Source organism: Giraffa tippelskirchi, chromosome 12, assembly GCF_054371585.1.
Source record: "Giraffa tippelskirchi isolate mGirTip1 chromosome 12, T2T-mGirTip1v1.2.pri, whole genome shotgun sequence".
Taxonomy (NCBI): Eukaryota; Metazoa; Chordata; class Mammalia; order Artiodactyla; family Giraffidae; genus Giraffa; species Giraffa tippelskirchi.
In genome coordinates, this window is record NC_137286.1 from 51999721 (window position 1) to 52026623 (window position 26903).

A 26903-nucleotide genomic window follows, 5' to 3' on the forward strand; every position below is an offset into this window, starting at 1 on the left:
AGTGGGACCTCGTTCTGAACACATAGGTCAGTCAAGAGGAAATGCAGAAGGAGGAAGTTTTTCCTTTCTACCTATTTGATACTTTGTCTTGTCTCTGGTTCACTTGGCACCAGTGAGTGACTCCCTGGAGTGGCAGTAATGATTGGAGTTTGGGTTTTATGACTTGACCATGTGTAATCTCTGTAGAGGGAAGATGAAGTCTCTGTTGGAAGAAACAGGAGACTTGTTTCTGTTTCTTGCTCTGTTTGTCTATTTGAAGCTCTGATCAATTAAGAATTTCCGCCCGTAAGGGAGAAGACCAGCTCTTTTAAATCTGGACCAGTGAGTTTTTGTGTTTCTACATTTACTTTTGACTTCTAGCTTAAGTTGTAGACCTGGAGCTACAAATACTCTATATGACTGTCCATGACAAAGGCCTTGACTTTTCATTTGCAAGAGTATAAAATATTTTCCTACTTTTGGAGGATATGAATTATGTTTCTTAGGTTATAGGAGTGCTTGTTATAAACACAAATCATTGTATAGGTGGAATATTCCTAAAATTCTCAGGAAATAGAAACACTGAATTTCTGATACTTCAATGTGCTAGAGCTGAGAAAATCCATCTTACAAAAATTGTTAGCTCAGAAACCTTTTAGGGAACCAAACTCACATAATTACAGTAAATTTTGGCAAATCACAAGAAACACTTGCTACGTCTTTTCTCTGATTGATTTGTGTTAAGTGAATATAACAGTACATTTTATTTTACTTGGGTTTGTTTTTTCAACAAAAAAATTGGAGTCGTCTAAATTTATATAGGTTACTAATCAAACAAGCTAGCATTATTCCTAATGAGATTTAAGATTATGAAAAATGTGAATTTGCATTCAACTAAACTGAGTGATTATCTGACCAACTCTTCCTATCAACAGTAATTATATTTTGTATTGAACCAGTTTAGCCATAATTTCCAGCATCTTTAGGTGAATTATGACTTTAGACACATATCACAGTGTACTAATTAATGGATAACTCTTAGATATCTAGATAATTTCAAAGTAAGTAATAAAGAATGTTAAGACTTGGTTATAAATTATGATTTAAAGTTTATGTGCTTTTGCTCCGCATTTTTATAGGCTATACAGCTAAATCTTTGGGTTATGTTAATAAACATGTCCATTTTAAATTGTAAAAGTGGCATCTGTGGCAAATAAAATTGTGTTGTATGTATCTCAAGTTCTGTTAGTCTACTAAAGTGCTTGGATATGATTGACAGTCCTCAGATAATCTACCCCATAATTTTCTCTGTGAAATAGAAGTTAGTTACTTTAGTTAGAAATCATAATTAATATGGATGGTTGAGACTATACTAGGAACCATAGTGATGAAAGTGCCTAGTTGCTTTCATTTCTAAGATATAAATGAGGGTAAGAGAAGGACACAACTTGGAAAGTGAGACCTGTTTGCCTTGGTTTAAATTTAGGCTGGTGCAAACGCAAATGTAGCTTCAGACCATGAATTTTAAATCATTATAACTGGGCTCAAATACATCTTTGTTAATTAAAATAGGAACCATGGCAATCAACACAGTTTTGCCAACACGAAACAAGTTTGTTTATTCCTGTGTGTAAAAATCCATGCTTCGGCATTCAACAAACTCTTGGAAAGCATTTTTTGCCTCTTGCTGGCTGTGGAAACAGGTCAGGTGAATATGGCTTCCCTGATGGCTTAGTTGGTAAAGAATCTGCCTGCAATGCAGAGGACCTGGCTTCGATCCCTGGGATGGGAAGATTCCCCTGGAGAAGGGAACAGCCACCCACTCCAGTATTCTGACCTGGAGAATTCCATAGGTTGAATAGTCCATGGGATCGCAAAGAGTCGGACACAGCTGAGCAACTTTCAATGCAGCTTCAATGTAGGTGAATAAGTCAGATGAGACGAAACTGCATAGCCCAATTCGTTCAACTTTTGAAGCATTGGTTGTGCAACATGCAGTCGGGTATTGTTGCAGAGAAGAATTGGGCCCTTTCTGGTAACCAATGCCAGCTGCAGGCATTGCAGTGTTCAATGCATTCCATCAATATGCCAAGCATACTTCTCAGCAATGGTTTTGCTGGGATTCAGAAAGTTGTAGTGGATCAGACGGGCAGCAGACCGCCAAACAGTGAAAGCAAAAGTCGCCCAGTCATTGTTATTGTGTAGAATAAGAGAAGGTGACACTTCAAAGTGACGAATTTTTAAATTTTCGGTCAGCTCCTGAGGCACCCACTTACTGAGTTTTTCACCTTTCCAATTTGCTTCACGTGCCAAATGACCATTGAACAGCCAGTGTTGAGTTCTTGGGCAACCTCTTGTGTAATTGTAAGAAGATCAGATTTGACGATCCTCTCAGTTGTTCCTTGTCACCTTCTGACGGCTGGCCACTGTGCTCATCTGCAAGGCTCTCATTTCCTTTGCAAAACTTCAAACCACCACTGCACTGTACGTACATTAGCAGTTTTCAGGTCAAATGCCATTACTGGTGTTTCAAGTTGTCTCCGCTATTTTACGACTCATTTTGAACTTAAAGGGCTTCGCTTGTGGCTTAGCTGGTAAAGAATCCGCCTACAATGCAAGAGACTTGGGTTCAATCCCTGGGTTGGGAAGATCCCCTGGAGAAGGCAAAGGCTACCAAAAAAAAAAAAAAATCACTCTAATTTGCTTTTTATCTAGCATCATTTCCCCAGTCTAAAACAGATATAAAATAAACAGCAAGTAATAAGTCATTAGCAAAAAAAAAAAAAACACAAAGTGAGAAATGTGCATTAAAATGATGTATACCATAGCCACATTTATTTATGAATGTGTTCATGCTCAGTAGCTTCAGTCATGTCTGACTCTTTGTGACCTTATGGACTGTAGCCCAACAGGCTCCTCTATCCATGGGATTCTGCAGGCAAGAATACTGGAGTGTTTTGCCATGCTCTCCTCCAGGGGATCTTCCTGACCCAGGGATCAAACCCGCAGCTCCTGCACTGCAGGTGGATTCTTTACCACTGGGAGCCACCAGGGAAGCCCACGTATTCCAATATCAAATGGTAAAGTTCAACAATACAAAACTCAGTTACTTTTGCACCAACCTAATAACACCTGCCTCTAAAAAGAGACCATAAAAATGTCAACATTTTGGCAAAATTCTCTTGACTTTGAAGGGCTGACCTCCTTGATTTACTGACCAATGTCATTATCACAACATAAGAGAATATTCTTTATCTTCTGTGCAGTCTTCCTAGATAGTAAAAGTTCTTTGTTTTAGCAGAATCATTTTTTATGCCTCTGTCTGAGCTTTACGTTTACTTTATTATGTCCTTGATTATAAAACAACAGAGGTTCATTACATAAAAAGAGCTCAGATGCTTTATAAACCTATTCTTTTAAAATATTTCATAGTCACCTTGATAAGTAGGTAGCTAATTATTATTTTTCAAGCATCCAGTGATAATATCATAATCAAGTATCTCCTCTGACAACTCTTTAGATTTTTGCCTTCCCTAGATTGGATCCTAATTTGGAAAGAAATAAAATAAAATGTTCAGAATACTTTCTACACCTATCTTTGAAAATTCCCAGTAGACCACTGGAAAATTACAAAGATTTATACTTTCACCTTATAAAAAGAGAGGTACTGAAAATAACTAGGCTTATTTGGTGTGATTCATTGATTCTCTGGTTGGATTCACTATTGTAAGGAGGGCTGTTCTGACTCCTCTGTCTGAGACAAGGTCCTGTTTCCCAGTCTAGGCAACAGTGAAATTGGCCTCGTATCCCTCCTCTGTCCTAGAGCTCCTATAGGATGAGAGGACATAGGAATTCAAAGGATTTGGGGAAAGAAAGAGTTCAGTGATTACAGTAAATGTGGAAAAGAAACTTCTCTTAAATCCTTCTCTCCTCTCCATGTTCACAGGCCCACCTTTTTCCAGGTGTTCCTTTTTATATGGAACCAGAGTGACCTAAATAAATCACAGACAGGCTGAGCTGTTTGGATGAATGAGTGGGTGGGTAGTTGGCTGGGTGGGTGGGTAGGCAGATGGTTAGATGGCTGGGTGGGTGGGTAGGTGGATGGTTAGACAGATGGGTGGGTGGTTAGATGGTTGGGTGCATGTGTAGGTAGATGATGAATGGGTAGATGAGGGGGTAGGTGAGTGGGTAAATGGGTAGGTAGATGAGTATGTGGGTGGTTGGATGGTGGGTGGATAGGTGGTTGGAAGGATGGGCAGATGGGTGGGTGAATGGGTAGGTAGATGAGTATGTGGGTGGTTGGATGGCTGAGTGGGTGGGTAGGTGGATGACGGATGGGTAGATGGCTGGGTGAATGAGTAGGCAGGTGGGTAGATGAGTCACATGGATGGGTAGGTGGCAGGTGAGCTCCAGCAGGGATTTCACCTTATGCACATGTAAGCAGTCCTGTGAGGCTGCTTTCTGACACTGCACTTGAAGTCCTCAGAACTGGTAGTCACACAGGGAAGACGGATATAATATGAGAGAGAGCAAGGACAAGTTGAAACTCACAGACTGGACTAAAACCTCTGTCAACCTTGATGATCGGGCCACCTGTGGAAGCTGACCTCAGGCCACAGGGAAAATTCAGCCCTCTCAGCACACCTTAAAAAATGTTGTGAGCTTCTCAGGATCTCTCTACCATACTTTCCAGAACACCATTTTGCTCCCATTGTCACAGTTGAGTCACTCAGTCATAGTTCAGTCACTCAGTCATGTCCTCGACTCTTTGTGACCCCATGGACTGCAGCACACCAGGCTTCACTGTCCGTCACCAACTCCCAAAGCTTGCTTAAACTCATGTCCATCGCGTCGGTGATATCATCCAACCATCTCATCCTCTGTCGTTCCCTTCTCCTCCTGCCTTCAATCTTTCCCAGCATCAGGGTCTTTCCCAATGAGTCGGCTCTTTGCATCAGGTGGCCAAAGTCTTGGAGCTTTAGCATCAGTCCTTCCACTGAATATTCAGGGTTGATTTCCTTTAGGATTGACTTGTTTGATCTCCTTGCTGTCCAAGGGGCTCTCAAGAGTCTTCTCCAACACCACAGCTCAAAAGCATCAATTCTTCGGTACTCAGCTTTCTTTATAGTCCAACTCTCACGTCCATACATGACTACTGGAAAAACCATAGCTTTGACTAGACAGACCTTTGTTGGCAAAGTAGTCTCTGGTTTTTAATATGCTATCTATGTTGGTCATAGCTTTTCTTCCAGGGAGCAAGAGTCTTTTAATTTCATGGCTGCAATCACCATCTGCAGTGATTTTGGAGGCCCCCAAAATAAAGTCTCTCACTGTTTCCATTGTTTCCCCATCTATTTGCCATGAAGTGATGGGACTGGATGCCATGATCTTAGTTTGCTGAATGTTGAGTTTTAAGCCAACTTTTTCACTCTCCTCTTTCACTTTCACCAAGAGGCTCTTTAGTTCTTCTCTACTTTCTGCCGTAAGTGTGGTGCCATCTGCATATCTGAGGTTATTGATATTTCTCCCAGTAATCTTGATTCTAGCTTGTGCTTCATCCAGCCCAGCATTTTGCATGATATAAGTTAAATAAGCACGTAAGTTAAATAAGCAGTTTGATAATATACAACCTTGACGTACTCCTTTCCCTATTTGGAACCAGTCTGTTGTTCCATATCCAGTTCTAACTGTTGCTTCTTGACCTGCATACAGATGTCTCAGGAGGCAGGTAAGGTGGTCTGGTATTCCCACCTCTTGAAGAATTTTCCACAATTTATTGTAATCCACACAGTCAAAGGCTTTGGAGTAGTCAATAAAGCAGAAGTAGATGCTTTTCTGGTATTCTCTTGCTTTTTGGTGATCCATAGGATGTTGGCCATTTGATCTCTGGTTCCTCTGCCTTTTCTAAATCAAGCTTGAACATCTGGAAGTTCTCAGTTCATGTACTGTTGAAGTCTGGCTTGGAGAATTTTGAGCATTACTTTGCTAGCGTGTGAGATGAGTACAATTGTGCTGTAGTTTGAACATTCTTTGGCATTGCCTTTCTTTGGGTTTGGAATGAAAACTACCTTTTATAGCTTATCCCTAAATTTATCTGAGGGTTCTGTTGAGTACGCATCCCCATACTCAACTTGAGGGACAGCTCCTAAGGGCCCCACACCTATTTCTTCTTCTCTGATTATTCTCTCCTCACCTCATTCTATGGAGTTGTTGTGTAGTCTGTGTTTGGAGAAGAAACAGATGCTTGGCAAGCAAACATCCTTCCAAAATTTTCCTGCTTTTTAGTCTTTAAAGCCAAATATGTAATGTCTTTTCTTCTGGCTCTCCTGGGCTCATCACTTTGGGGTGAACCAGGCTTATGACTGCTGGGGCCGAGGGGTGCAGAACTGGTCAGGGAGGGAGGAGAGAAAGCAAGCAGGATGTTTGGAGCAAATGGAGAAATTTGGAGTGGAGACGTACTCATTAGTTAAAACTCCAGAATTTTCTGTACTGCAAAAATACAAAAACAAAAAAACAGGGGACTGCCTGGGTAATAATTTCAACAAACACCTCCCTCCTTTCCAGTAAGGAAGCAAACCTCTTCCCAATATATCTATTATACCCACTGCCTTCAAATCTACTCAGACATTGCCATAGACTATAGAAGTAGCACATAGGCATGGTGGTTGGAATTGCAACCCACCATGGACCCTGAGCATCACTGCATGTTCTTGCTAAGGTGCCAGGAGCGCAAGGCCCTGACTGCTCTGACCTGGGTTACTTCCCAGGGCTGTGTCTGCAGCCAGTAACCTTAAGGGATGAGGTAGCATTGCTCTCCCCAAACCCAGCTTTCTTCCCCTCCCTATAAAAGGGATGAGTCCTCCAGGCACAAAGTGTAACATACTTCAGTGTCTGTGAAGCAGCCATTCAAGCCCACCTGTGTCACTTTCCCTTACCTCCATGGAACTGCAGGTCACGGAGAACCGGTACAGACATGAAGCTCGGAACCACAGATCACAGAGAACTGGTACAAACATGAAGCTCTGGCTACAGATTTTGCCATGAGTAATAAAGTCCTTTGTCTCTGCCCCAGGAGTGTCATGCCTTCTGCCAGCATCCATGGAAACATGATGTGTTAGCTTATATGTAGTATAAAATCCCAGACCATTGACAGTTCTTTTCAGTGGTGGCCTTTCAATGCCTTGTCCCAAAGGGTACACGGATCACCTTGACTACCATCTCTGTGTCTTACTGGGATCCTGCTAAGTGACATAAAGAAAAAGTGAAGCCATTGATGATAACAAAAAGCAAAGCCAGGGCAGAAATCTAGTGTCCACTTCCCACTGGCTGGGCTTGTCTGGCTTTCACACTTAAAAACCCCAAAGCACTGTGATGGAGAGGGTGTTTGAGGGTGTCCTCCTGGCCCAGTCTGCCTGATCTAGATGCCTTCTTGGTGGTTTTAGAAAGAAGGTGTCTACTAATGCACTCTGGCTTCTCAGCCTGCTGCTGGCAAATGCTTGCCGTTTCCAGACTCCAAGCAGCCTTTCTAGACAAGATCTCAAACCTAATTAAGCTTCGCATTATCATTGTTTTTATCACATTAAGTTCTTGCTTGGCCCACAGCGGCAGAGACCACAAAGTCAGAGCTGCATCTTTAAACAGAAACAACAGATTTTGGTTCAATTAAAAATTCATTAAAATGCAAATGAGTTTGTAAATTTTTTCCCCTCCTCCTGATGATTCCTCAGCATGGTTTTTTAATCATAGCTGGTGCTGAAGGAGAGGTGAACCCATGGCTAGAAAGGAAAAGAGAGGGAGAGACAGTACACTGGACGCTCCCTGAGACACGACGCTGCTTCCCTGAGAGCCTAAGCCCTCTGCCCCCTGCTTCCCCTCCTCCACCACTGTTTTCTCCACGGAGGGGACTAGTTTCATGATTGCCCCCCAGTGCCAGTGTTTAACTGATAAGCTCCATCATTTTCCTGATCTCCATCTCACTGCATCTTAACAGAAACTCCAGGATAAAATTAATAAGTAACCTGATCCACCTAACCCCCCCGGGGCTTCCCAGGTAGTGCTAGTGGTAAAGAACCCGCCTGCCAATGCAGGGGATGCTGGTTCAATCCCTGGGTCGGGAAGATCCCCTGGAGGAGGGCATGGCAATCCACTCCAGTGCTCTTGCCTGGAGAATCCCATGGACAGAGGGCCTGGCAGGTGACTGTCCATAGGGTCCCAACAGAGTTGGGCACGACTGAAGCAACTTAGGACGCACCTACAGCCCCTAGCTATCCCATCATAGTTTGGTAATGCTTTTAAGGAGCTTTCTCCACTAACAGGACACTGAAATGTGACTAGGGGCTCCTGCAATGACTTAAAATGGCGATTAACCCCTTCCATGTGTTTGGCCAGATAACCTCTTTGCCCAAATCCAACCAAACCACAGAGCCTACGGAAAGACATGTATGAACTAACACAATGTTTAGTATATACAGGACCTCACTCTCTGACCAGTCTACCCAGAAACCTTAGTAAGCTCCCTACTGTTATACCTGGCATAGGAATGGGGAAACTGAGGCTCAGAGATTTGGGGAGATACTTGCCATGGTTTTTCCAATAGTTATGTGTGGATGTGAGAGTTGGACCATAAAGAAAGCCGAGCGCAGAAGAATTCATGCTTTTGATCTGTAGTGTTGGAGAAGACTCTTGAGAGTCCCTTGAACAGCAAGGAGATCCAACCAGTCCATCCTAAAGGAGATCAGTCCTGAATATTCATTGGAAGGACTGATGCTGAAGCTGAAACTCCAATACTTTGGCCACCTGATGAGAAGAACTGACTCATTGGAAAAGACCCTGATGCTGAGAAAGATTGAGGGCAGGAGGAGAAGGGGACGACAGAGGATGAGATGGTTGGATGGTATCACTGACGCAATGGACATGAGTTTGAGCAAGTTCTGGGAGTTGGTGATGGACAGTGAGGCCTGGCGTGCTGCAGTCCATGGGGGTCACAAAGAGTTGGACATGACTGAGTGACTGAACTGACTGACTTGCCCAAAGTTACATTCCAAAAAATAGTGGTCAAGACCTGAACCCATATCCCTTGGATTTCAAAGCCAGTGTTCTTTATATTACATGAATTTCATAATTCTTTGTTTCCATTTTTACAGAGCTGCTCCAGCTTTTTGTTTCCAGGATTGAGCAGCTATTTCATCCACTGGATCCTAAAACAGCTTGGATGTATAGACTGATGCTAGCTTTCAAGAAAATAATGCCACAGTGCCTCAGACCTCAGGAGCGATGCTGTCATAGTACTGCTGCCTGTGGGGAGCAGACAGCTTCTGCAAGTTCATTAGACACCCCTAATTGCTGAGAACACATTCAGGAGGTATAGTAAATGCAACTTAATTGAGAACTAATTAACTTGTTATAGTTATCTCGTTACATGCCAATTAAATGTCTAAATATTCTTTTCTTCTCAGATAAAGGAATATAAAGAAGGAAAATCAGGGGTGAAACTGGCTCTCCATTCAGGTACCGGGGCAGCAATGGGGGCCTTGGTCCTGCAGAAGGAGTCAAGCTCGTTAACACTTTATTAAAGGAAGATGTTCAAAGACGGTGGGCTGATCCTGACTTTCAGAAGAATTCTCCATTAAATCTGCTGTGAAATGGGATTTAGCCTCAAAGGCTCCAAGAGACAGGACCCGGCAAGCGCCGTTTCTCCCACCTGGCTTCTCTCTAGCTGTTTAAGGTTTGGGCTTTTTATCCCTTTGTTTGCTGACAATCTGCCCTTTTCTGTGAAAGGCCAAGGGGACCTTCCACGTAACCGTGTGCAGCTATCAAGAGCCGACTGCCAGGGCAGGGCTCAGTTTCAGCCCAGCTCTGGTGTTATCACTGGCTCTTAATCTGTTTTCAGCCACAATGTCATTTAACCCTCTCCTCTGCTGAGTTTCCAGAAGCTCAGAGTCCTCAGCCATGGGGGAGATAAGGGGTGCCTCTCTCAAGGAGCAGGAATGAAGGCAAAGCTGAAATAATAGATCTGTTCACGGCACTTTACTTTCAGCCCTGATGTTTCTTGTTCAATTATGTCTGTTTAAATCACCGAGGAAAGCGAATCCTGTTTATTTCCATCAGAAACTCAATCAATACCCAGTCCTGGCAGACAAGGGAGTCGGGTCCCCTTCTCACTGATTCATTGCCATTAGAACTTATGAGCCACCTTGCTGAAAATGGTTGGTATCGCACAAGGAAAAGATGTACCTGGCTTTCCATCTTAATGAAAGGCAGGCATGACGCTTGGAAAAACACTCCGGTTGACTCTCTCAACCTCTCCAGTTCGAGTACCCTCCCAGGTCTTTCTGGCTTCCTTCTGGCTTCCTTTCTGGCTTCTTTCTGGCTTCCATTGAAGCCAACCCAACCACATTGTTCCTGGGACTTGAACTTCTTTTGTCCAAGGTGCTGATTATCCTCTATTCTGGAAGCTGATGGTGCTAACATAACTCTCAGCATCCCAGAGAGAAGTCAGGATGCTGAAGGCCCATTCTCTAAGGGGAGTTATTTATGTGGTCTGCCCCCAGGCTGGACATCCAAATCCCTCTGTCCAGGTAGGTTTCTATAAAGAACCCATTGGGATTCCTTTGTCTGACCTTCATGAAGACAACAAAAGAATGGATGGAAAATGATGAGCCCACCTTGTAGAAAGAAAAATACAGTAAGCATACAGCAAACTAAATACATACAGTGAGATTCTGATTGTTGTTGTTTAGTTGCTAAGTCACATCCAACTCTTTGTGACCCCACGACTGTAGACTGCCAGGCTCCTCTGTACCATGGGATTTCCCAGGCAAGAATACTGGAGTGGGTAGCCATTCCCTTCTCCAGGGGATCTTCCCAAACCAGGGATGGAACCTGTGTCTTCTGCATTGGCAGGTGGACTCTTTACTACTGAGCCACCAGGGAAGCCTGAAATTCTGATAAGCGTTTACACTTTCTTCTCCCTACAAAACTCGCGCAACCCCTCTTTACCATCATTAAGAAGCCTGCCTGTCCTCTAATTTATCTGGGTGTTTTTAAGTTTCTTTTACCACCTAGGTTTAGCTACTTTCTGCTGAGTCTTCCTGTCTCACTTCAGTCTGTGCTGGGCCACGGCTTCTTTGTATGAAGCCCTTGCTTGCTTCTATTTGCAGAAAACATTCAATCTCTGCTTATGCATTTGTTCAAAGTTCACTTTAAGTACAGAGTATTTATCAACTGTATTGCTCTGTAAAGTGCCTGCCGCCGGTTACTCATTACGGGGAATGGCTTCCCTTCCTCTTTTGCACGGCCCTGCAGCTTTCTGTCTATGTCGCTCTCATTTGAAAGCTCGGTTTTCCTTGGCCAGCTGCCTCTGTACTCAGCCGGCAACCTGATGATTGGGGGCATATTTCAAACCTTCTACTCCTTGCGGGTGGGGAAGGGAACGACCAGTTTGGGACTGACATTTAAAAGAGCTCTTATATTGCTGGCGACATGGTTACTATGTTAAAATTTCCTAGAGGAAACCAGCATCCTGATGGGGGTGGGGGTTTAACCAAAGCTTCAGGGGATGCAGGTAGGGGCGGGGGCTACAAGGTGGGTAGTTTCTGCCAGAGGTTGTCGCTCTTATCCCCGGCTGCCCTTTGGAGGCCCCTGGGGAGCGTTTGAAATGCTGACACCTCTGTCCACCCCAGAGATTCTGATTGAATTATTGGGGAGGAGGGAGCCTGAATCAAGGTTGTTTCCCAGGTATGACTGACAACTGCTAGGCTAGAGGTTGGAGTCCAATCAGAGTCAGCAAGAAAATGTGAGCTTCCCATTCAGGGGAGAGCAATCTCAACTTCAAGTCCAAGGGACCTGACTGGCGTCCAGACAGGAAAGCCAAGAGTCCAAAGTGAGGCACAGTGCGGGGAAGGGATAGTTAGGGAGTTTGGGATTGATATGTACACACTGCTGTATTTAAAATGGATAACCATAGGGCCCCCTCCCAGACGAATTAAATAAGACTTCTAGGGTGGAGTATGGGAAAGGCAATGCCTCTAAAACGTGCACTTAGGGCTGGGACTCTTCCTTCAGTAGAATGAGTCAGCCCCCCAGCAGTTCACCCCCACAAGTCCCTCACAGCAGGGTGTGAAGGAGTTACAGCCCTACATGTGTGGAATAAAACCTGAGAATTAGCTCCATGGCAATAGGATAATCAATTAATGATAGAGAAAATAACAAAAACAAAGCAAAGTACATTACTTGTTTATATATTTGGACTCAGTTGTCACGTTCTGTGAGCTTTCCTGGTGGCTCAGTGGTAAAGAGTCCGCCTGCCATTGCAGGAGACTCAGGTTTGATCCCTGGGTTTGGAAGGTCCCCTGGAGAAGGAAATGGCAACCCACCCCAGTATTCTTGCCTGGGAAATCCCATGGACACAGGAGCCTGGCGGGCTATGGTCGTGGGGTCACAAAGAGTTGGACACAACTTAGCAACTAAACAACAACAACATCATCAAGTTCTGCATGGCCAGTTTGCAGCTCCTCTACATCCCACTGACCCGTGTCCACGTGCCTGGCTGTCACTCCCACTCGCCATCTGGTTTCACTCTTTGAACGCATTCTAGGTATTTTAGGTGTACTCCTTAAATCTGGGCTCCCCCAGAATATTCCTCAGTGCTCCCGCTGTGGCCGCGAGAGGAGTAAAAGCCAATCCCTTGTCCTTGAGACCACATTCCTGTTAACTCAGCCCAAGTGGAACCGCCAGGGAGGAAACAGCACCAGCTCTGCCCACCCAGATCAGGTGCAGTGACCTGACTCAATGTTAGGACCAGTTCCTCAGCCCTCCCTTTGGGGTCTAGTCCCAGCTCTGCCTCCGACGCCCTTGAATAAATCACTTCTTCTTCTTCTTTCGGTCCCAGTTCTTTCATCCAGGAAAGGGATTCTGGGGACAACCACACCCTTTCTGCTCTGCCCTTGGTGAGTCTGGGATTACGCAGGCCTGAGAGCGGTCCCGGAGGAGTGCTGCTGTAGTCAGGGGGCTTAAAGGAAGCCTAGACATTTACCTGGGGTTATTTCCCAGCAGTGTGCTTGTGAAATGCTCTGGTGAAGACTCGTGCAGCTCTTGAAAAAGTGATCGTTTGGTTGTGGCTAAGCCACTAACTCCATCATCCCATATGTTCCATGGACTGGGCTCCTAGTAAGTAAGCCCCCAGTAAGAAAGAGCTTTAACACAGCCAGGAGTGGAATCATCCAGGATACAGTTAATTAGCTTTGTGCCCACTTGCCATAGCATCCGGGGAGCCCGCACGCCTCACTCCCTTTAGCAGTAAAACTCTGCCTTTGTAGGTATTTCTCACTGCTCCCTGGGCTTCCCAGGTGGTGTTAGTGGTAAAGAAACCACCTGCCAATGCAGGAGACATAAGAGACATGGGTTCGATCCCTGGGCTGGGAAGATCCCCTGGAGGAGGGCATGGCAACCCATACCAGTATTCTTGCCCAGAGAATCCCATGGACAGAGGAACCTGTTAAGCTACAGTCCAGAGGGTCACAAAGAGTCAGACACGACTGAAGTGACTTAGCACGCACACACTCACTGCTCCCTGCCTTCCTCATCTCCCTGCACTTGAATACTTGGGATGTTGACATGGAAGTCATTCATCCAACTGCCCTTAACCTAGCAGCATCCCTAGGATGTCTCCCTCTCTGTGCTTGTCTCGTTCTCTCTCCCCTCCCTTTACCATATGCCAATGGCACCCCACTCCAGTACTCTTGCCTGGAAAATCCCATGGACAGAGGAGCCTGGTAGGCTACAGTCCATGGGGTCGCTAAGAGTCGGACACGACTGAGCGACTTCACTTTCACTTTTCCCTTTCATGCATTGGAGAAGGAAATGGCAACCCACTCCAGTATTCTTGCCTGGAGAATCCTAGGGGCGGCAGAGCCTGGTGAGCTGCCGTCTATGGGGTCGCAGAGTCAGACACGACTGAAGCGACTTAGCATAGCATAGCATAGCATAGCATTATATCAGACTCCTACACATTCCCAAACATGTCAAATTCTTTCCCTCTTTCCAGCCTGGACTCCTGGGGCCACCACCACACCCTCAGGACAGATGTCTACTTCCTCACCAGCATCTTATTCCCATGCCCTGTGTTCATTCTCTGATTGATGTGAGCACCATGCCCCCGTCTCCAAGCCTGGATTTAGAGCAATCTCAGCCCCCTTTCAACAGAATCAATGTATCGCTCTCCCCTGACAAAAATAGGAAAAGAAATCTAGAAGATTTATTTCCTTCATACTCCAGGTTAAAAAATTGGAACAGCACAGTATGTGTATGCACCACGGGGCTCAGTTTAGACAAACTTACTGATTTAGGAGACTTATTTTTTCTTAAGGAGCTGTACAGTGGGTTAAAAAGTGTATGATCATAACTTTTGCATTCATTAGCATCATTTCTATGCTGCCAAATGCATAATTCTGACTCCCAGTTCCCACTGAACCTATAAGCAAGAGGATTTATTTTATTGTTTCATTTTATTCATTGCTTTTTCTTCCCTCTCAGTGCTTCCCTAGGGCTGTATCATGGGCAAAATTTCACCTGTGATCAGGTTACAGAGCTGGGAGCTGGGAATCAAGGTACCAGTCTCTGGTTGGCTGGTACCTACACTTGGGTAGGATGATGTTTTTCAGGAAGGTTATGGCCCCAGCCAAAATGATACTGGCCAGGACAAAGGCAGCCTACTTTCTAGAAAAAGTCACACCTCTGATGCCAGTGTCTAAACCTTAGCACCAAGGTATTGGGACCTCCTCCTTAATATTTTGATAGAAATTGAAATGAAATTTTAAAACTCTTGTTCCTTGGAAGGAAAGATATGACAAACCTTGGCAATGTATTCTAAAGCAGAGACGTCACCTTGCTAACAAAGGTATGTATAGCAAAGCTATGATTTCTCCAGTAGTCATGTACAGATGTGAGAGTTGGTCCATAAAGAAGGCTGAACACCAAAAAATTGATGCTTTCGAATTGTGATGCTAGAGAAGACTCTTGATAGTCCCTTAGACTTCAAGGAGATCAAACTAGTCAATCCTAAAGGAAATCAACCCTGAATATTCATTGTAAGGGCTGATGCTGATGCTCCAATAGGTTGACCACCTGAGGAGTAGAATTGGCTCATAGGAAAAGAACCTGATGCTGGGAAAGATTGAAGGCAAAAACAGAAAGGGATGGCAGAGGATGAGATGGTTAGATAGCATCACCAACTCAATGGACATGAATTTGAGCAAACTCCAGGGATATAGTGGAGTACAGAGGAGCCTGACTACGCAGTCCATAGAATTGCAAAGAGTTGAACACAACTTAGCAATTGAACAATAGTAACAACAAATTTGCCTGGTAGCTTGGACAATGTGTTTGTGTTTTTCTTTTAAGCTGACCATCCCCAAATTCATAGGCAGTGCCCATGAGTAGGCAGTTCACAGAAGCAGCGTACGAAAAGATATTCATTCTCACATATAATGAAATAATTTGCACTTAAAACAGTAAAACAAAAATTTTCACCCAGCAGATGGCAAAATCCACAAGTTTGATGCAACGCTGTATTAGCAGCTGTGGAGAACGTTTTGATGGGAGAGTATATTTGCATAGATTTTGGCAATACCACCAAAAGGTAAAGGGTATATGATCCTTGATTTAGCAATTCTGCTCCTAGGACTCTCTCAGAAGCACAGTGGCCCATGCAAATATTGCTGGAGAAAATTCCATGCTTATGCAGACTGGACTCACCGGACTCACCTCAAGTGTGGAGAAAAGGGAGCCCTCCTACACTGTTATTGAGAATGCAAACTGGTGTAGCTACTATGGAAAACAGTATGGAAGTCCCTTAAAAAACTAAACAGAGTTACCATATGATCCCACAATCCCACTTCTGAGCACGTATCTGAAAAAGATGAAAACTCTTATTTGAAAAGGTACAAGTACCCCAATGTTTATGGTGGCATTATTTACAGTTGCCAGGATGTGGAAGCAAACCAAGTGTCCATCAACAAATGAATTGATAAAAATATATATATATCTTTATATATATATATACAATGAAATACTACTCAACCATAAAAAAGAATGAAATAATGCCATTTGCAGTAACATGGGTGGACCTCAAGATTACCATATGAAGCAAGACAGAGAAAGACGAAGATTGTATCTCCTATGTATAAATCTAAAAAATAATATAAATGAACTTATTTACAAAACAGAAACAGATTCACAGATGTAGAAAACAAACTGATGGTTACCAAAGGGGAAAGGGTAGAGGAGGGATAAATTAAGAGTTTGGGATTAACAGATACATATATATAAGATGTATATAACAGATACATATATATAAAGTAGAAAAACAGTACGGATTTACTGTAGAGCACAGGGAACTATATTCAATACCTTATTATAACCTATAATGGAAAAACTAACACAATATTATAAATTAATGTAATTCAGTGAAAAATAAAAATTTAACCTCAGATCACAAAATGCACCCCAAGCAGGCTTAACAATTCAACCACTCTTTCCTAGTCCAATGATCACATCATACAGGCCCCTCACTTTTCAAACCTCTAAATTCTTTCAGCTGGAGACCCTTCTTCTGTCTTCATGGAGAAAGAGATGCAGATACAAACTATTTCCCCAATTTAAAAACCTGTGCTAGGTCTACTGTGGGCGGGGCGAGGAAGATAACATAGGCTCTGGCAACAGTCAGCCTCAGAGGTAAATGGGTTTAAATGCCACATATCAGCATAAGACCTTGGTCAGCATAAACGCCCTGAAATTCAGTGTCTTCATCTTCATAACCAAGATCATGGCCATGGCCATGGAGAAAAGAGAGGAATCAATAATAACTCCCAGGTATTTGGCCTAAGCAATAGTACAGATGGTGGTACCATTAACTCAGATAGCAAAGTTCAATGGTTCAAAGTTCAAAGGTCAATGGTTCTCCAAGTGGGCCACTGGACCAGCAGCATGAGCATCATCTCACTCCCACCCTCGACCTACTGAATCAGAAAGACCGAATAGCTAGCTAGGGGGAAGCTGCTATATGTCACAGGGAGCTCAACTCAGTGCTCTGTGATGACCTAGAGGGGTGGCATAGGGGGTGGGAGGGAGGCTCAAGAGGAAGGGATAAATGTATACATGTAGCTGATTCACTCTGTTGTACAGCAGAAACTAACACAACATTGTAAAGCAATCATACTCCAATAATTTGGTTTTAAATCTTAATTTAAAAACAAAACAAACAAATTCTGTGATGGACCCACCAGTCTATTTTAACAAGATGTCCAGGTATTTCTGATGCATGTTAGTGTGTGAGGGCTGGTGATTCAGAGAACATACCAAAAGTGAAAGAATTTAAGGTGTTAAGCAGAAAAGGATTTAAGGCAGTTGGTACTTACAAAAACCCTTGAAAGGGAGAAGGAACACAGATCCGGGAACGGTGGTGTCCCTGGTAGCTTACCAGGTTTACCTCCAGCTTACAGAGATCCAGGAAGCTGTGGAAGGTCAGGAAATCTCTTGCAATAGTTTTAACTTCAGAAGTAGATGATTCATAGGAAAATGCTGGAGGCCACTGAAAAAACCTTTCATTTACTGAAGTCCATGAGGAGCAATTATTTGGTTTCTGCTTCTCCTCTTTCCTCCAAATCTCATACAAAGGCTTCCTGTTGGTGGAATCTAAACTGGAAACCCATCGTCAGGGATTTGGGGAGATGGAGCTGCCAGACTCCCAGCCCCTCTGATGGGAGCAAAGCGAAAAGGGGAGGAAGATGTTGGGTTGCTCGGCAAGGGGGGCATAAAATAAGAATCTGTTGGATATGCTGATGAGCCATCCAAAACAGGAGGCCCTTGGTGAGGATGCTGAGAGTCACTTCAGCAGAAAGGTGGGGCAGAGCATTTTGGGGAATTGGTTGAAGAGAGAGAAAGCATAGAAGAAACGGAGACAGCGAACTGACAGCCAGTTCAAGGACATTTGCTATGAAAAGGGACAGAGAAATGGGCCACCACTAGGTTCTTGATTATTTGCAGGAAGAAACTGAATTTCAGAGAGTTTATATGATTTGACCAAAGTCTCATACAGATGAGCGGTATTTAAATCTTGACCTCTGATGCTGACTGTCACTAAATCCTATGTTATCTTCCCTCCCCAGACAGATCCTCCAGTCTCTCAGGTTTTTTCCTCTGGGTTTGTTTTCCCATAGTTACTGGAAAGAAACTTAATTCCCTACTTACTCGTCAAAGCCTCTTGTCAGGAGGTAACTTTTCTCATTAGAAAAGAGATCTTATTAGACAGAAGCAGGGATGAGGCCCCAGGCAGGGGCCTTCAAAAGCAGAGGACTTCTACTAATTCACTCCCACAAGCACTTTCACAGATAGAGAACCTTCAAAGAGATAACGAGGAGAAAAAAGATAGACACTCCCTCCCTTTGATTGTTTCAGGTTAATAAATCAGTATTTGTGCAAGTGGATTGACTCTAATGGCCACATGAATCTAAGCCAGACTCAGATAAAAAGAAGTCCCCAAATGAGTATACGTGGAAAAGTCAAAGCCAGACTGGGTTGAGGTTATGATCTACCTGTCACTCACCATCTTCCTAATGACATTCAATGGTATTACTTCCCAAGACGTGGGCCATCCAGATGGCTGTGAAACCTGAATTCATTCTGTGTGGATGCCAAATGCCCTTTATGTAGTCAACCCAAGAGATGCTGAGTGCCAGTGGTGGGTTCCACGAAGGTGTTAAAATTATCTACTGATCAACTGATCAACTGAATTTACCCTTTTCTAAGTAGATGTTTGGAATCGTGATCATATATGCTACATTACACCCTAGAAATTATAATCAAATTGGTTGAAACAAATAAACTAGGAAAAGTTGATCTGAATTGAATTTCATCTTGAAATAAAAGATAAATGTCTTATTTTCTTTTCTATTAATTTAGTTAGAAAAATAATACATGAGCATGGTAGGGGAAAAAAATGAGGAATTACATTTTACCAGTGAGGTGGACATGGGTATGCCTCACCCAGATTCCATTCAAGGAAAGACTTGCTGCCCCAGCTACCGAGTGTGCAGTCAACAAACAGCTCTGTTTGCCAGATCTTTTAGTGTCTGCCTCAGCTCCTGAGCACCACCTTGCCCAAGGACATGCCCTTCCCAGGGGAGTCTATGCCTAGTCACTCATCACTGATGTCTGGCCATTTCAGCCCGTAGCGGACCACTTACAGGCCATGCATGTTCAGGGCTCTCTAAGGGGGTTCTCCTTTCTTCACCCCATCGTGTTGCCTCTCATATGTGTTGGACCCCATTAAAAACTCCTACCTCAGTGTCTTCTTGGTGAGACCCTAACCTGGGATAATTGGTACTGGAGTGATCCAAGAAAGCAGGCAATGAGATGAAGTTTTGGAGGATAAGTGGCCACTTGGCTTGCGATGAGGACCTTATGACTGGTGGTAGGTGAAGTCCAGAGTTAAGTTGTTAAAATTCTCACCTTTGATGAACTGGAATGGTGAGCCCCCCAAAGGGATGCATTAGCTGATACAGCTTATCAAGAGTGTATTGGGATGGGGTGGAGCATAGTAGCTATAAAGGCAATGGATTGGATGGCTACTGTTAAGCACCACTGATACCCTAGATAAATAAAGTTCACCAAAAGTTGACAGGAGTCAAGTGTGAAAGTCAGAGGTCTTCCTTGAGGACAGGCTTTCATCTCCTACAGTGAGAGGACAAAGAAAACTAAGGTGCCAGAGGCCTGCTCCAGCTGGTCAGGGTTCCCTCAGGATGGACAGCGTCAGCGATAAGAATGAGAAGACACAGTGAGTCGTGGTGTTTCCAAGTGTCTTCTGACTTTATTGTTTTTAAGACGGCTTTTATACTTTCAGTTGTACATAGAAACAAATGTAAAGTGTAGAGTCATGCAAAATCAAATCAAATGGTCAGCAGTTTTTGACCCTTATCGTAACCAGGACACTGCTTGTGTTTTTTAGTTACAAAAGGTTTAAAGTTATTTACATCATCTTTGGGCCTGGAGGCCTGCTAACATCCTGTGACTCCTTTATTGATAAGGGTTGATCAGCCAGAACACTTTTGTATCAGGCACAGAAAGTACCAGAGTTACATTTTTTAAAGAATACAGGCACAGCAGATTATGACAAAGAAAAAATTTATAAACTCAGAGTTTCAAAGTAAAACCTGTTTCTCTGTAATCTATCTTACGCCTTGACCCTAACAGAAAAGAATGTTGTCCCATAAAATCATGGCACAGCAAGCTGAGACAATGTAGCGCCAAGGTCAGTGCCTAGCAAAATCACCAGCTGAATTAACAATCGTCTTATTAATTGGAGAAGGAAATGGCAAACCACTCCAGTATTCTTGCCTAGAGAATCCCATGGATGGAGGAGCCTGGTAGGCTACAGTCCACGGGGTCGCAAAGAGTCGAACACGACTGAGCGACTTCCCTTTCCCTTGTTATATGTATTAAAGCTAAACTTCTATTTATATAAATCTCTAACTATTATGTTTTCATTATATAGGCTAAATACGTTAAGAACAAAAACATAGTGAGTAAATATAGACTAAGTAACAGTTTCATAAAGCAATATTTTTTATATTTTTCTATAAGCCTTCCTTTCTTACAAAGGGTTCTGTGCCCATCGGGGCTTTTTGTGTGGAAGCTCTCAACGCTGTTTTGTTGTTAAGGAGCAGCCATGCACATTAGCTCCAAAGGCACAGGTACATTTATTAAGCAAACCAATATGCTAGCAAGAGGAATTTAGATTAGCATACTCTATATCCTAGGTAATTTTATTAGGGTGCTATCGTTCAGGGGCCTTGTCGATTGAGGTTTCAGATTGATCTATTTTAGAAGAGAATCAGGAAAAGCCTTTTGCCTAAGTCACAGAAAATAAGAAGAGGTTTATTATAGCAAACATCAGAAAGACAGATATCATCTTTAAGGTGAGCACTGGGGCAGCCTCCCAAGAATCCCTGAGGTCTGAGAAGCCGTGCTCAATCAGCCCTCTTCCTCATGACTCTGTCATGGGTGGGATCTCATGAGCTGGCTCCTGGCACTAAGGCATCGGGCTCAGGACTTCATTTAAGAGTGAACAAGATGCATCCCAGCAAGAACCCCAGGAGATGATGCTAAGAGAGTGGCGCCTAGAAGCATGGAGTAGTGATGGCTCATCTAAGGGAAGTTAAAATGCCCAAACTACCAAGACAGATGCTGGAGAAAGGGATTAAAGGCCTTAGAAAAGATGTAAATCCAGAAGTCTCAACACAAGTTTCAAGGAAGTCTCAAAAAAGATACCATTTTCTAATGTCAGTGGTTGGAGAGCACCAGCATCGCTAAAAAGTTCAGGGGTGGCTCTCTTCTGTAAGCCAGGGCTGGTGGTAGAGAGGCTGCTACAGAGCTAGGCACAGTGAGAGCAATGGGGATAAGGAGACCCTGGAAAAATAACACCGAGGTAGACACCTTTATTGTGATGATGATACTGTTATTCTGATGATGACAGAGCTATTGTGATAGGAGTGGCATCCAAGGGGACTAGACCCACAGAAAATTCCTGTTATGCAGACAACAGAACAGAACGTCACTAGAGGTGAGATAAACAGGCATCCAACAATGGTAACTTTAAGCATCACCACCAGAGGAAAGTAAGGATAGATGAGCAGGAGGCTGAAGGCAGTCACCCCAATTAAAGAGCACACCCTCTTACCTGTATTCTGGGTTTGAGCCAGTTTTCAGACTCCGACCAATCAATTGAAGAGGTGGTTTGCCTCCTCCTCTTCTTCAGGAGGAAGGAGCCAGCACTGCCATGGCAGATATGCACAGTAATGAGCCCCACAATCCCTCCTCAAAGGGACCTGCAGCCATTTACCTGGGGAGCTCTACACTGAGGGAAGGACTGCTGGACACAAATCTGAGCTAACACTGATCTCAGAAATCTAAAGCATCATTACCCTTTCCTCTGTGTTAGAGTGGAGGGTACACGTGTTAGTTGCTCAGTCAAGTCCGACTCTTTGCAGCCACAGGGACGGTAGCCCACCAGGTTCCTCTGTCCATGGAATTCTCCAGGTGAGAATACCGAAGTGGGTAGCCATTCCCTTCTCCAGGGGATCTTCCCAACCTAGGGATCAAACCCGGGTCTCCTGAATTGCAGGCAGATTCTTTACCATCTGAGCCACCAGGGAAGCCCAGAGGGGACATGGGGTCACGTAATAAGTATAGTCCTGGCCAAGATCTGGCTTACATTGGATCCACTGCATCCATGGACTCACTTAGTGGTCACTTCTGAAGCTCCAAATGTATATTTGGGATTAATGTATTTGGTAGTTGGTGCAACCCCCATATAGGAATCTTGACCAGTGAGGTTGGAACTGTCATAGTGGGGAAGGCCAAGGGGAAGCCTTAGAATTGTATCCTTGTTTGGAGGTGACTCTCCATAATTATGGCATTTCTGCTCCTCTTCTGAGCCAAGTACCCTGCAAGACTGTTTCTGTATCAGACAATCTTAGTAACTAGAAATAGTGATTCCAAGATAGAGAACCTCAGTCACATTTCAGGATGATAAAATCTCTCTCCTCCCAGAAGATTTTATTACCTTCTAGAATAATAAGCTTAATCTTTCTCTGAAGAGGAAGATGGATGTGTTAGCCAGCAGCCTCATATAGGATTCAGGGTCTTCTAAGCTCAGTGTTCACTGCCTATGACGTAGACATGTGTGTGCAGCATCCACTAAGTCCACTCCTCATCACCCCATGGAGCTTGGGGGACAGTGGGAATCCATGCACACATTCTGTGCTATGACTTATAAATAGATTATCTGAATACATTTTGCCCCATTGTCCCTTACCAATCAAACATATGGAAATGCAGAACACAAACCTTATTAATTGTCTGATTGCTTGGCCTGACACACCCTCCCTCAGCTAAACAAGAGAACAAATCAAGAACATCCTGAAAAGGATGGCACGAATCGCTGCTACTCTTAAAGACCTAAAGCAGGAGTTGGTAAATTATAGCCCACATGCCAAATCTGGCCCACCAGTCTAAATAAAGTTTTATTGAAATACAGTCACTCATTTGTTTACATATTGTCTATGGCTGTCTTTGTACTACAACAGCATAGTTGAGTAGTTATAACAGAGATTGTATGGCCACAAAGCCTAAAATATTTATTATCTGGCCTTTTGCAGAAAAGGTTTGCTGACTGCTGATCTAAAGATGTCCGAGTATGAGATCTCCATAAATGACTCAGTCTGGTCCCTGGAAGAAACCAGATGGATCCTGAAGCATGCCAATAAACCACCACAAACTCAACCAAGTAGTAGCCCCAGTTGCAGCTGTCATGCCAGATGCATTGATTTTGTTAGTGGAAATTAACATGGCCTCAGGCACATGATATGTGGCCATTGATTTGATAAATGAATTCCTTTATACTCCTACCAGAAAAGAGGATCTGAAACAGTTTGCACTCACATGGAACAGGCAATAATCTGCATTCACAGCTTTGTCTCAGGTATGTATGAACCCACCCTCTCACACACAAAAGAGAACATCCCATAGACCAGCACATTCAATCTACCCTCGATATTGATGATATTGTGATAAGTTGGGTTAGATCAAGAATTGGCTAGCACAGTGGATGCTTTGGTATGACACATATGCTCCTGGGGGTGAAAGGAAAATTCAGAGTTTGCCATATCGATACAAGTGTTAGGGGTACAGCAGTCAGGGACATGCCAAGACATCTCCTCCCAAGCAAAAGGTAAACAATTGCATCTTATACCTCCTACCATGGAGAAGAAAGGAAACACAGAGCTAACAAAACACTGGTAGATTTTGTCAAGTCGTGGAAGCATCCTATTCCATACGTTGCAGTAGTATTCTAGCTCATAGACTGGATGAAATGAAATACTGCTTATCTTGAGTAGAGCTAGAGCCACGAAGGAGTTTTCAGCAAGTCTAGGGTGCAGGGCAACCAGCCTTGCCACTTGCGCTGTATGACCCAGCAGAACCTATGTTATTGACTTGATGATGGTGGTAGGCAAAGATGCTGTGTGAAGCAAATGGTAAAGAACAGGGCTATCACCATAGTGCAGAACCCAGGGTTCTTCAAGGCCACAGCATCTGTAGTGGAGAATGATACACCTTTAGAAAACAGCCTCTGGTAGAGACGGAGCACCATGGAATACCAGGTGACCGTGAGTCCAGAACATTCCATGATGGTCTTAGTCTGTCATCATGCCCTCAGGTTGGGCTGGCCCAGCAGCGGCCCAACAAAAATGAGTGGGATGAGACCGAACAACATTTGGCCCAGAGAGTGCAAGCTGCATGAACAGATAGCCTAGATCCTCATGACTTCACTCTCAGCTCATCCTATACAGGAGCCAGTATGATCAGCTGGAAGAAAAGCCCAAGCTTGGTTTACAGATGGGTCAGTGTAATGGGCTGAATATTTATGTTCCCCAAAATTTCATACATTGAAGCGCCAACCCTCAATGTGATGATATTACACATTGGGAAGTGATGAGATTTAGACTGGCTTCCCTGTTGTTTCAAACAGTAAAGAATCTGCCTGCAATGCAGGAGACCCAGGTTGGATCCCTGGGTCAGAAAGAAACCTTGGAGAAGGAAATGGCAACCCACTCCAGTATTCTTGCCTGGAGAATCCCATGGACAGAGGAGTCTGGTGGGCTACAGTCCATGGGGTCACAATGTTCATCTGAGACCACCCTGAACCCTGATACAACAACATATCTCAAAAACTACAACTGGCATCTCAGTCCTTCCATCCTGAAGAGCTAGAAATTCCTTGTAAGAAGAATAGGCATATTCCAATTACAGGTTTGTCCTTCCTACCCATAATTGAAGCTATGGCCTCTGTCTATCCAATGACTTAATACGTTTGAGTCCCACCAACTTAATATGTCTCACCAACATGGGACCTTATAGAACACTGTATCATAGGGAACACATGAGTCATTGTTACAGTCGCTCAGTCATGTCCAACTCTTTGCAACCCCATGGACTGTAACCTGCCAGGCTCCTCTGTCCATGGGATTTCCCAGGCAAGAATACTGGAGTGGGATGTCATTTCCTTCTTCAAGGGGTCTTCCCAACCCAGGGATCAAACCCACATCTCTTGCATTACAGGCAGATTCTTTACCATCTGAACCACCAGGAAAACCATCACAGGGAACACATTTTGCAACATAGAAGGTATGGAAGTTGGCCCACGCGGAACCACTTGGACATGTCACATAAGAAGCCACCCAGAAGCTGCCAGCCTCATAGAGCAATCGGAGAGCTTTCTGGAGGCTCAGCTGAAGCACCAACTTGGATGCGATACTGCATTAGGATGGGTGCCATGCTCCAGTAAACCCATTGAGTTAAAGACCTTTATACAGTATTGTCTACCCAGAAAGAGTACTGCATGGGTCTAGGAGCCAAGAGGTAGAAACAGGAATGGCCATATTTAACATCCCTCCCGTTGTCCCAGTGAAGAACACTGTGCTCCTCATCTCTCCAAAGCTGGATTTTCCAGTGCTACAGGTCCTGTTTCCCAATGGGGGTGCACTATTGCCAGAACCAAAGCAAGAGTCCCATTGAATTAGAAGCTATGGCTGCTACCTGGTCTTGTCAAACTCTTTAGGTCCAGGGAACAACAGGGGAAGTGTGGAATCTTGATCTAGACGGGGTAATTATCCCTGACACTGGGAAGGCAGGGCTCCAGGTGACCTACTGGGTGTCTTTTGCTCCCTGCTGGCCAATTGTGAAGGTAAATGAATAAATGCAGCTTCCCTGGGTATTGGAGCAGGTGAGTCCCTGAGACCTGGAGAAGGCAACGGCAACCCACTCCAGTACTCTTGCCTGGAGAACTCCGTGGACAGGGGAGCCTGGTGGGCTGCTGTCCACGGGGTCGCACAGAGTCGGACACGACTGAAGCGACTTAGCAGCAGCAGCAGCAGCCCCTGAGACCAGCAGGAATGTTAGTAGAGGGTGAGCGGAATCTAGACGGGGTGGTGCAGAGAACACAGAGCTCCAGGGGGGGACTCAAGACCAGCTGCTGTTAGTCGCTTCTCCTCTTGCTCACCTAAGTTCCTCCCAGGAAGGGAGGAGCTCACGGGAATCATGGGGAAGCTGCTAGAGAATGCGAATGAAGAAGTGGCTCTGAGTAGCGCGAACAGCAGACTGCGGACACAGAGACGTCCACCAAGATGGCTGTGGAAGAAAGTCCTGTTCCCGCAGTGCTAACAGTAGACAGCTCACAGCGGTCAGCGCCTTCAGGGTCGGTCTCAGCTGCAGGGTGACCTCGCTCAACGGCCTGCCATTCCTAGGCTAACACATCCAATTGCCCACTGTGGGGAATATAAGTCTGGCCTTTTCCACTCAGGGTGGGTAACTCTGAAGGGCTAATGTTCCCTGTGTGGTTGGCCAGGCTTTGGGGAGGTTCCCATAGCAGCCCCCCTCAGCCCAGCCTTGCTTTCCTTCCATCTTCTCCGCTGTGGTCCACACAGGATGAGCTGCTCAAGAGGCCAGGGAAGGAGGGCGTGCTGTCCAGGGTGGGAGGTGCGGTCAGCAGGCTGTCTCCCCCTGCCGGCTTCTTCCAGATCTGCGGGGGGAGTCAGAGGTCACGGCCTTCTTGGAGCAGCCTTCATTCAGTGGCTGAGCAACAGGGCTACAGAGGTAGCCCTCCACAGAAGTCGCTCCAAATTACCCTCCTGTGAACAGTATATGGAATTAATTCCCTGTATTTAGTATCTGTTAGTGAGAAGGCGCTGACCCCTCCTCAATACATTGCACACATTCTGGGTTATTTTCCTAACAACAATCTAAGTTTCACATGGCTCCAGTTCTTAGCACATCCATTCTGACCCCATTCAAGACACATCTGATAGAAAATA

General features: G+C 44.4%; 1 long non-coding RNA gene across 1 annotated transcript; it reads left to right on the forward strand.

Annotated features, from left to right (window-relative positions):
• LOC145530381 (uncharacterized) lies at positions 1 to 25393 on the forward strand. The gene is made up of 5 exons (XR_014071721.1): positions 1 to 321; positions 9123 to 9340; positions 9435 to 10556; positions 23193 to 23515; positions 25153 to 25393. It is a non-coding gene; the product is annotated as an uncharacterized LOC145530381 (long non-coding RNA).
• Positions 25394 to 26903: the final 1510 nt, after the last annotated feature.